At 49.2% G+C, this 7,850-nt stretch overlaps 1 long non-coding RNA gene across 1 annotated transcript; it reads right to left on the bottom strand.

Moving 5' to 3' along the window:
• Window positions 1-4,198: 4,198 nt before the first annotated feature.
• LOC120095031 (uncharacterized) lies at window positions 4,199-6,326 on the bottom strand. Its single transcript, XR_015631447.1, has 2 exons — window positions 5,755-6,326; window positions 4,199-4,466 (listed from the first exon to the last, which is right to left on the bottom strand). It is a non-coding gene; the product is annotated as an uncharacterized LOC120095031 (long non-coding RNA).
• Between the last annotated feature and the right edge of the window lie 1,524 nt (window positions 6,327-7,850).

Below are 7,850 nucleotides of genomic sequence, written 5' to 3'. Positions count from 1 at the left end.
ACCTTGAGAAAGTCTGACAGACCCTGAAGCGTTCAGGACTCATAACCTAGGACTCTGCGGCTAAAGTGCCCCAGCTCCCCCTCCTTGGCTCTGCCTCTTTGCTTCTCTTCCCGGTCAAGCACGTGGTTGATTCCACCACGTTTTCCAGTCGGCAGCAGCGGAGCAACGGAGCCAGGCCTGACAGTGGGCATTTAGTTGCTGCTGTTCTGGCAACAAACCGCAGAGACTCATCAGATGCTGCCCACACCAGAGGTCAGCCAGGGAAGGCACGCAAGCCCCACCAGCCTGTGACCAACCGGCCTGTGAAGAACAACCAGGATCAGAGAGGAGCACCGAGAAGGTGCTCACCGTGGACAAAGAAAAGGAGAACCCAGACTTCTCACTGTCATGCTCCCACACAGAGTCAGCTTGGCTCTGATATCCAAATGGAGGAAGGGATCATTCACAGGGCCCAGCAGGCCCCCAGGCCAAGCATCACCTCACTGTCTGTTTTACTTGTGGCTTCACTTTCACCTGTCTGGTAATTCTAGTGTCTTCTAATAGGATTAAAGCGCTACTTTGGCAATACATTAGTAAAAGGTGTGTATTGCAGTCTTCTGAGTAAAGACTACGTCCCAGGGGTTGGGGATTTAGCTCAGTGGTAGAGCGCTTGCCTAGCAAGCGCAAGGCACTGGGTTTGGTCCCCAGCTCCGAAAAAAAGAAGAAGAAGAAAAAAAAAAGACTACGTACAAAATACTGTTGAGAGAAATTAAATTAAAGGAAAGCTAAATACACACATGCTCATGGGTTGAAAAACTCAATATTATTAGGATGTCTCTGAAACCGAAATGCAGGTTTGACATAATCAAGATCCAGAGGCTATTTTGTCAGAAGTCAGCAAGCGGATCAAATTTAAGTGGGATTTTAAAAAGAGATGTAGAAGGGCTAAAATGTTGCTAATAAGGAACAAAGTCGGAGTCATCGCACTAGAGGATTTAAAATGTACCATGAGCAACGGCTTTTAAGATGCTGGGTAATGCGAGAGGACACACAAATAGAACCTGGAAGTCCAGATGTAGACCTGCATAGTCAGTGAAAGTTTGATTTTCCAACAAAGGCACCAATTTTTAAAAAAAGGCAAGAGTGAACTCCAACTTGTTATATCATGCCACAAAGTGAAGCTGAACTAGGGACCTGGGGAAATGTCTCAGTGGTTAAGAGCACTGGGGCTCTTCAGGACAACTTGAGTTCAGGTCCCAGCACCCACATCTGGATTCTCATAACACCTGTAACCATAGAGGAGCCAATGCCCTCTTCTGGTCTCTGTAGGTGCTGTGCTCTGGGGAGCGGGGATGGATCGGGATTGCAGCCTTCGGAGCACTCTCTGTACAATGACAATGTCCTACATTCATTAAGATCTCAGTCCTACTGATAGATATTTTACATAACATGAAGTTCAGTGCTCAATGAGGCTGGGCTTTGGTGGCACACGCCTTTAATCCCAGCACTTGGGAGGCAGAGGTAGGTGGATCTCTGAGTTCAAGGCCAGCCTGGTCTACAGAGTGAGTTCCAGGACACACAGGGCTACACAGAGAAACCGTGTCTCCAAAAAACAAACAAACAAACAAACAAACAAGATAATGGTAACAATAAAATTAATAACGATAATAATAAGTTATCATCGGGTCTTTCTATTGTATTTGTTTATCCTATGTATATGAGTATTTTGCTTGCATATATGTATTTATACCATGCACGTGTCTGGTGCCCTCTGGAGTCAGAAAGAGCTGTCTTCTCCCCTGGAACTGGAGTCACAGATGGCCGTGAGTTTCCATACAGGTGCAGAGAATCCAACCTGGGTCCTCTGCAAGAGCAGCATGTGCTTTTAGCCACTGAGCCCTCTCTCCAGCAGTTTTTAGAATATTCAGCTATACAGCTCTCGCCAGTATTTAATTCCAGGAAAATTAGTACCCTTAGCACTCACTTCCCGTTGCAGGAATGCTCAGGTAATTTTTCTAATTAGAGGGAAACTGCTCACCTACTCTCTGCCTGTTTGCCTAGTCTAGCATTCCAGACAATGTACTACCTTTTCGTGGCTGCCTTTCTCCACCTAGAGCGTTCTCTAGATTCGTCTGTGTGCTGATACATTCCCCTTCGTGGTTGGGTAATATTCTATTGCGTGGTCGAACCGTATTTTCTTCGTTCATTTATCACTTCGGTTGCTATCCGTGTGGGGAAGGACGGCTTTCTCGGTCAGCATGAATGTCTACTTTCATCAAAACGCATCCAGCCATAATCCCCAAAAGAAAAGATGAGAGAAAGGACAGGCAGAAGGAAGAAGAGAGGAAGGAAAAGCTACATTTCAGGAACTGCATCCTCTCCTTCCTTTGGCATGGCCATTGCAAGTTATAAGAGTCCAGCAAGAGCCAATGGTTCACTGGAGGAGACTGAGCCGTGTGTAAGGTCATTTCCACGATGCCCAGGCTATGTGGGTGTGCGTCCTGATCAACTCTGCCCACCTGCCTCAGGGTGCACTCAGCCCTACAGAGCTACCTTGTGAGAAGCATGGGTAGGAGGAGTCCGCCGTGAATGTGTACTGTTTACATGACCTCAGCCAGGCACCCGGTCTCAGATCCAAGGAGAAAGCTTATAGAAGTAGCAAAGCCTTCTGCTGATGGCCTGTGGATGTTAACAGTGTGTGCAAAAACCAGCAACCGCAGCTTCCTCCTCCAGAATGACTACAACCTGGGACTAATCCCTCCAGAGAGAGACCTCCTACCCAGAGGACTTTAGGCCTCCTCCTCTGCTGTCTGTAATAGAGTTTCTGGGTTTAGTGGGTGGAGGAGGGGATCCATCAAAGCTGGCAAACCCACCTGAGCCTAGCTTTTGTGTGTCTGTCTCTATTGTCTCTTCATTCACACACAGTTTTCCAGAACCAGACTGAGCAGGATATAACACCACCTTAGGCCCTACTTGCTGATGAAGGGGCCCCATGGGGCTGTGGCCTGTCTGCTTTGACCCAGGCCATCCCCTTTTGGACCCTGGAGCTGAGTGACCTCCATGTTCTCTTGGAGGTCATCTGTGACCTTTGCGTCCTAGGCAACTCTGATAGGCGAAGTTGTCCTTCAGGGGAAGTTTTCCTGCTGCAAGAGAGATAGGATCTGTCAGCCTGGCAGTTCCCGTTCTTGATATTAATCAATACATTGATAGATGACGGCACGTTTAAAAAGCAAAGCGCCAGAGGAAAGCCACAGTAGGGAGTGGTGGGAAAGTGGATGAGGGAACTGCAAAGTGACTCCAGAACTGGCAGGGTAGATGTGGTGACCAATGGGTCGGAATATGATGAGCGACTGCTCCCTCGTCCAAAGACCCTTAACAAGCTTGTAGGCTGCAAACGGTCACGTCTTCAAGTTCATGTTCACTTGACTTGACCCAGTAGAACACTGTGTGTTGCACTGGAGACCTTGATCCCAATGGGTTTGGGGGCAGGGACTGAGAGCAGTACACATGCATGACACAATGATGTCAGCAGACACCGACTGCTGTACCAAAGAGAGGTATAGTTCATGGATGCCACAGAAGCTCAAACAGTATTCACCCTGCCCCGTCCACATGTGCTATGGGCTGTGCTCCATACTGATGCCTAGGGTAAGATGGTTTTTTTTTTCTTCTTTTTTCCGGATCTGGGGATGGAACCCAGGACCTTGCGCTTGCTAGGCAAGCGCTCTACCACTGAGCTAAATCCCCAACCCCAAGATGGTTTTCCTAAAGACAACCAGTGTCCAGAGGCTCGCTCACCGGGCTGGCCCTGTAGACTTGGCTGCAAAGAACTGCAGTGCACTGTAGTGGTCGTTAAAATGTAGAAGTGTCGGGGGCTGGAGAGATGGCTCAGTGGTTAAGAGCACTGACTCTTCTTCCAGAGGTCCTGAGTTCAAATCCCAGCAACCACATGGTGGCTCACAACCATCTATAATCAGGTCTGGTGCCCTCTTCTAGTGTGCATGAAGATAGAGCCAGTGTACTCATATACATAAAATAAGTAAATCTTTAAAAAAAAAATGTAGAAGTGTCCCAGGCCTACCAGTCTAGAACCTTTGCCTGAGAATAAGGGCGTGGAGAAGGGGCACTTTGTGGAAGAGAGCGGGTAAGCTAGCATCAGGCTGGGACTTTCCTGAGAGAACCATGGTTCTTGGAATAAAGGCACACAGAGAGAGACACATACACGCGGAGGGACGCTTGCTTTAACCAGAGAGGTGCTCAGGGTGAAGGGCAGCAGCAGCAACCAAGGTTGAGGAGCATCGTCCAGCTGTTGGGGGGAGGGGGAGAAGCATCCAGCTGAGGGGGGAGAAGCATCCAGCTGTGGTGGGGGGGAGCATCCAGCTGAGGGGGAAGAAGCATCCAGCTGAGGTAAGGGGAGTATCCAGCTGGGGGCCGTGCTCCGAAGATTTCAGGAAGGAGGCAGAACAGGTCTTCCATAGCAGGAGGAGCTAACACAAACAGATGAGAAGACGCGGAGGAATCACTGTGCATATAACAGACTGGACAACAGGGCTCCTCTAAGACAGTCAGGCTCTAATCCTCAGAACCTGTGAACATGTCACCTTACATGACGAAAGGGATATTGTGTGTGTAATTATGAAAACGAGAAGTTATCCTTACTATTCGTGTGGGTCCAGGAAAGTCATGAGAGCTCTTAGGAGAGGGGTGCAAGAGATCGCAGTTCTGGGAGTGAAGCTGGCAGCAGGAGGTTGGAGCAATCACAAGCTAAGGAATGTAGGCAGCTTCCAGATGCTTAAATGGCAAGGGATTCTCTCCTGCGGCCTTCAGACAGCCCGGAGATGCTGTAATCTAACTCCGTGATAGTGACTGCAAACTTCTGACCTTCAGAACTTCAAGCTACTCAGTGTGTGCCTGGAACCACTAAGTCTGTAGGCGTTTGTTATAGTGGACCAGCAGAATATACAGCCTGCACACGATCCCTTATATAAAGCCCCTCTTAATGCTCTGCATGGAGATCTTTCCCTCCAAAATTTTTATTCCAACAAAAAGAGCCGGAATCCACACACTCTTTGCAAATGTGTGCACATAGCAGAGGCCGCTTCGTTCACCCGGAAGGCAACCACAACAGAGCCACAGTGAGCTATTGCAAGGCTTCTTCCTGTCCTTTGAGAGCCCAGAACCTGGTGTGAGAAGCAGGCAAACAACATGTGGCCATAGCCTCATTCGTGAATGCTTGGATGAAAGTGAGGCAGAGGGGGTTGGGGATTTAGCTCAGTGGTAGAGCGCTTGCCTAGGAAGCCCAAGGCCCTGGGTTCTGTCCCCAGCTCCAAAAAAAAAAAAAAAAAAAGTGAGGCAGAGGAGAACACAGTAGCAGCCAGGAGACCCAAGAATACAGCTTCACGGGGGCTGGAGAGATGGCTCAGCGGTTAAGAGCACCCGACTGCTCTTCCAGAGGTCATGAGTTCAATTCCCAGCAACCACATGGTGGCTCAACCATCTGTAAAGAGATCAGATGCCCTCTTCTGATGTATCTGAAGACAGCTACAGTGTACTTATATATAATAAATAAATAAATCTTAAAAAAAAAAAAAAAAGAATACAGCTTCACACAGGATGGAAGTCCCAGCACAGGAGATCTCAGCTTGACAAAGCAGTCTGAGGAAAGGGTACCAAGCAAATGGAACCACATTTACCAAGCCAGGCTCCCACCCACAGATTAACTGGGTACGGACAGACCAGAGACCAAGCCGAGATAGGCAGTTCCTGATTACATACCGACCGCTGTTTCATGGCTGCTCTCTAGGCCGCTTTTCAGTTCCTCCCAGCCGCTGCAGGAAGGCTCACCACAGATAGGGAGAGGCCTAAGGGAAGGAAGCCTTGACAGAAACAATAAAAATCTTCATCACAGAGAGAGAGAGAAAAAAAAAAAGCCTAGGCTAGTGTCATAGGTTGAAGAACTCTGAGCCCACTTATGCCTGGATGCCTCTCACTTCCCTGGCTTCACAAAGCAGCCACACATTTCCCTCCAGAGACGGAGTCCCATGCTGGAGCAGCCGACTTCTCTAGCTGGCTTCTGGTTTCAGACATTCCTAGGTAGTTGGTATCCCAAAGGGCCGTGAGGAGCCACTATACCAAATCAGCATACAGAAAACAGCTGTGTCATTGACAAGGCATCGCGCATGGGTAGCAAGTGGATGATGTCGGTTTGACCACAAGATGGGTAAATCTGCTATCGAAAGAAGCTGGATGGAGAAAGAAAGGAAGCAAGAATGGGGGAGAAGCAGAGAAAAGAAGCCACAGCTTGAGAAGGCGGGTGCAGCAGCTCCTCTGTGCAAAAGGATCTGTCTGGGCCAGTGTCTCCAACATTTGAGGGCTTCCTAGGACTCCTGACCTCGGTGACAGTCAGGATGTGCGTGGCAGTGACCAGGGGGACAGACCTCTTTCAACCACTGATCCTAAGCCAGACCTCGTGACTCAAACCTGTAATCCTAACACTCAGGCTGAACCAGGAGGACAGCCACTGAGTCTGAGGAGTCGGAACTACAGGTGAGATCACCCTGTCTCAAAACAAGGCAACAAATGTAACAAACCACTGCTGGATCCCGTCTGCAGTGCAAATCCAGGCCAAGGACGAGCATCAGCAGAGAGAGGTCACAGGAGGAACTCTAGTAAATGCCAAGGGGGACGAGTTTGGAAATCGTTTTTTAACTTAACACTGTTCCAGGGCTGGGACTCTGAAGTCTGAGAAGTAAGTTCTTTTTTCCTTTCTAAGCAGTCAGAGATGAATAAGGAGAACTTTCTGTGCTTAGCAAGCCTGCGTTGGTGTGGGCCCACACTCGGCAGAACATGGTGGAGGGGGCAGGCAGAGTGATTAAAAACCGAGTCCCAGATGGCGCAGGCATGGAGATGGGGGTGCAGCAGAGAGGGCAGGATGCCAACCAGGAGAGAAGACATCCAGGGAGAGCCAGAGGAGCAACATGTGGGGAAAGCTGGACCTGGCACAGACACACGGCAGAATCCAGGACCCTTGCTGCTCTTCAGCCAGGGGTGCTACGGAAGCGGCTGCCGGCCTCAGTCCGCTAGGTCTGTGGCACGTGAAGAGAGTTGGGGAGTTCTGTCTCAGCCACTCACTGTCTGTACAGTCTTGGGCCAGTCATTTCCTCTCTCTGGGGCCATCTCACCTGGAAGGGTGGGTGGAGGGTCCATTCTGTCTTTGGTAAAAGATCGAACACCTACAGAGAGATTGTTGGACCATAAGAATTTGACAGCTCTCTACCCCCAATTCTACCAAAATACCACCTGCCACCTGAGACTCTATCCAGCTTTCTTTTTTTTTTTAAAATATTTTATTTATTTATTATATATATGAGTACACTGTAGCTGTCTTCAGACACACCAGAAGAGGGCATCAGATCTCATTACAGATGGTTGTGAGCCACCATGTGGTTGCTGGGATTTGAACTCAGGACCTCGGGAAGAGCAGTCGGTGCCCTTAACCACTGAGCCATCTCTCCAGCCCTCTATCCAGCTTTCTTACTGTGTCAGGGATGAAGCTTGCAAGGAGCCACCTGTCCAGGTTTTCCAAACAACCACTAAGGAGGAGACCTGCAGAATAAGTACCTTGCACCCATACAAGTCCATTGCTGTCGCCCACTTTCCTGACCAATAAAGGTTCGCTATGAACCCATCTTCCTCTATGGTGTCTGGTCCAAGGCTGTCCCACCACCTAGCCGAACTTATTTGACTCAAAGAACTTCAAAACCTTCTGTCATGTAGACTCCTGCCACACCTGAGTCGCCAGCTCGTAGCAGTGTATCCCCAGCCCATAGGAGGTGCCGCTGACCTAGGGTGGTCACTGCAAAGGCAATGGG

The sequence above is a fragment of the Rattus norvegicus genome, chromosome 10 (assembly GCF_021556685.1).
Source record: "Rattus norvegicus strain SHRSP/BbbUtx chromosome 10, alternate assembly SHRSP_T2T, whole genome shotgun sequence".
Taxonomy (NCBI): domain Eukaryota; kingdom Metazoa; phylum Chordata; class Mammalia; order Rodentia; family Muridae; genus Rattus; species Rattus norvegicus.
This window is presented reverse-complemented; position numbering and strand designations above follow the sequence as displayed.